Here is a 3,668-nt window from a genome sequence, read left to right as displayed (position 1 = left end):
TGCTTCAGCTGTGCATAGATCAGCCAGCTCCCAGTTTGTGGCTGAAGCACGGTGGGTTGTGTGTATCAGTGTTATCTCAGTGTTGCAAGGATTGGTAGTGTCAGTTTCAGCTTCCCACAGAGACCAGGCTTTCTTCAGCCTGCTGTGGTGAATTCAGGTGGGGCTTCTTCTACCTTGGCTGCTGGGCTTGGGATAATTTCTCATTCCAGTCCTCAGTAATTTTTTGCAGATGTTTCTGGATTCCCTCCTGAAAGAAAAAAATCTGATACATTTATTACACTCTGAGCTAAATAGACCCAACTGTTTTCATCCCATTGAAAGGAATGATGTCTTGTGAGAGTCCCATTGTAAAGAGCAGGAGATACAATAATTTAAGGGGCATCTTCTTATCTTTAATTGGATTTCTCCAATTGCTTCTGATGTCTTGTCGACTGATGGGTAAGACTTGATTCTGGGATGGTGTTTCCAAGTTTTGAGTTCAGCTAACTTGACAGCTGATGGGGTGACTTCCCAGGGTCCAGTCCACTTTTTTTCTAATTGGTTTTCAGGTCCATCACTCCACATTATGAGCAGAACATGATCTCCAGACAGGAAAGGGGTCAGGTTATCTGTAGAGAAGGAAGCAGACGTGGGAAGAGTAATTTTACGAATAATAGAAAGTGTGTGGTGGAGGTGTTGCTCATACTGCTGCACCTTTAAATCTTGGGTACAGGTAGAGGGTTGAGGGAAGCTGCCTGGGAAGGTTTACTGTATACTACTTCATAAGCGCTCAATTTAAGCCCGCTTCTGGGGGCTACTTGAATTTATAAAAGGGCTAAGGCAACACCTGGTCCCAATGTAGATAAATTTCCTGACAGTTTGTCATTTGTTTCTTTAGTATATGGTTCATTTTCTCAAAGCTACATGCTGAATGCAATCTCTATTTCCTCTGTAGGTGTTTGCTGTCCTGTTGTCACTTTGGACACTTTTTTTGGAAGTCCAAACTTAGAGATAATCTCCTTCATGGGGATTTTCACTATTTCTGAAATTCTTAGTTCTGATAGGGGAAAACCTCTACCCAACCAGAAAGGGTATCTACTAAAACAAAACTGGCAAATATTTAATTCCCCAGCTTGGGGGCATCTTCAGGAAACCAACCTGTCAATTTTGAAGGGATTGTTTACCTTGATATTGGTGCAGGACAGCCTGTCTTGGGATTGTTCTTGAGGCAGGTAAAACAGTTAAAGCTAACAACCTGAATGATTTTTTTGGAAAATTTGTTGCCCTAGAGCCAGGGCCTAATTAACCAAGCCAGGGCCTCTTTTGTAAATGAGTCATTTCATGGACTCATTTAAGAAGAGCAGGGGCTAGTTTTCATAGGATTTTGTTTTGTTTTGTTGTGTGCCGTGGAGTCGGTTCCAACTCATAGCGACCCTGTACAGGGTTTCCAAGGCTGTAAATCTTACAGAAGCAGAAAGCCTCATCTTTCTCCCACGGAACCGCTGGTAGTTTTGAACTGCTGACCTTGTGGTTTACAGACTGATTCATAACCACTACGCTACCATTTTATTGCCATTTACTTTTTAGCTTTTAATCTCTCAGAACCAGAACAATTCCATCATCATTCGCTTTTCATCCTTTAACCTCTCTCTCCAATCCTTCTGCCTCAGTTCTACTCAGGCCCTCTGGGTACACTTTCACAGTCTTTCTTGGGAACATTTCTAATGCCCTCTTCAGTGCAATCAGTTCAGCTTTTTGAGCTGAGGTCTCCGGCAGGAGGGCTATTGCCTCCACCTGGTCTTGTAAAATTACTATTACACATCCTGCTATTCAAGTCCCTTTTTCCATGTAACTACTTCTGTTCACAAACAACATCTAGTCCACCAGATACAGTTAAACATGTTGGGTTGGCTGGAAAATACTTGGTCAATGATTTCTATACAATTATGGTTCATCCCTCCAGTTGCTACATCAGGGAGGAGGATGGCAGGTTTAGTTGCCCCATAATTCATAGGGTAATATTTGGATTGTCCAGTAAAATAACCTTGTATCACCTATCCATCCTGTTGTAATCATAGGCTTCCCTGTTGTAATCATAGGCTGCAGCAGGGAGACGACCTGATGGGGACAGTGATGGGCCTGGCCAAAGTGAATTTCTCCGCCTCTTTCCTGAGAGGATATTGGTTTCAGTGGTATGACCAGCTCGCAGACTTCAATCAGACCTTGACGGGGGATGATGCTTCTTGGCTCTCCCTGGAGTTCCGCTAGGCCACATGAGGGATTTACCTGATTGCCAATCTCCTCAGGCCAATGTGACTGGTTTCCACAGTTTGCATCAGTAATTGCCAGCATGTTCATAAAGAACCTCAATCTGCTGACTTTTGGTTTCAGGAAGCTGTTTGAACATGCAACTTTGGAAGCAGGTCCTGGCCCAGTAAGGGGACAGGGCAGTCATTTTCTTTTCCCCAATGAAACAGTCTAAGGGTTACAAGAAGAACTGGTCCTCAGGCCTCCCTTAGTTCTCAGTTACCATCAATGAACAGAACGATGGGAAATTTAGAGGTATGCTGGCTACTGAATAAGTAGCCCAATGTCCACCCAAAATCCAGTCTGTTCTACATTGTTATTTTCAGCAGAGTTTCCTGGGGAGGTGGGTTGGGTGGATCCATGCCAATTGCCCTGTGGAATGTCTTTCTAATATCTGGAATGCTTTGGGAGATAAAAAGTCATGTAAACCATTTGGATATTAGCTGAGTTCTCAGGATCAAGGTCTGTGTACTTAAAGTAAGCCTGATAGATTTATTCAAAGAATTGAGAGGGGTCCTCAGTTGACTTCTGCTGAACTGCCTGTACCACGTTCAAGCTCCTTTGTTTAGGAACTCCCTTTTTTAGACCTCTGAGAATGCACCTTTTACAGTGCTCCAGCCATGGCAGGCCCATTTAGATTCGAATCTGTGTCAGCTAGAGGAATTGCCTTGACTAGGGCAAGGGTCCTGTTCAGGTTTTTCTCCATGGATGCATGCTGCTTCATCCCGTGTCTTATCTCAGACCAGCCTTCATTCATCGCTGGTCAGGAGCATGGTCAACAGAGCCCGAATATCTGCGCAATAGGATGATGGGTAGCAAAAATAGTGGTTATTACATTTATCATTTTGGTTGGGTCATCCTGGTGTGGCACTGTGGGTCAATGTGCTGAGCCACAAAGTCTATCCAAACTGCAAGGTCAGTGGTTCAAGGTCACCAGTCACTCCTCAGAAACCCCACTCAGGGTTACCACGAGTCAGAACTGACCCGACGACACCTAACAACATCCCACTAGGAAGTATTTGATTTTTTCCTATTTAACAAGTCCAGCCAAGATAGATAAAGGAGTATGTGCCCAGTAATATCCTGCAGCTTGCTCTTTCGTATTCAATTCTGTGGGCATTTGCGGAGGAGGTATTGCCTTGCCTCTGTTTCGGGTAGCCCTCTACTAAAATGGGTCCCTTGAAGGGTATGGTATAGACAAATCACTTCCAAACTGCTTTCCTCAGCGGCTGAATATGGCTGGGCAAGTTCACTAGGTCAAGCAATACTTTACCCTAATGGCAGCTGCTGGTGTACCAGGAGTCGTGATAAGACAATGCTACAATCAAAAGCTACATTTCACAAAAAAGTAACCATTTATCTCTTTGTATATTCACATACAG

This window comes from Chrysochloris asiatica, unplaced genomic scaffold, assembly GCF_000296735.1.
Source record: "Chrysochloris asiatica unplaced genomic scaffold, ChrAsi1.0 scaffold00019, whole genome shotgun sequence".
Lineage (NCBI taxonomy): Eukaryota > Metazoa > Chordata > Mammalia > Afrosoricida > Chrysochloridae > Chrysochloris > Chrysochloris asiatica.
Note: the sequence above shows the minus strand (reverse complement) of the source record.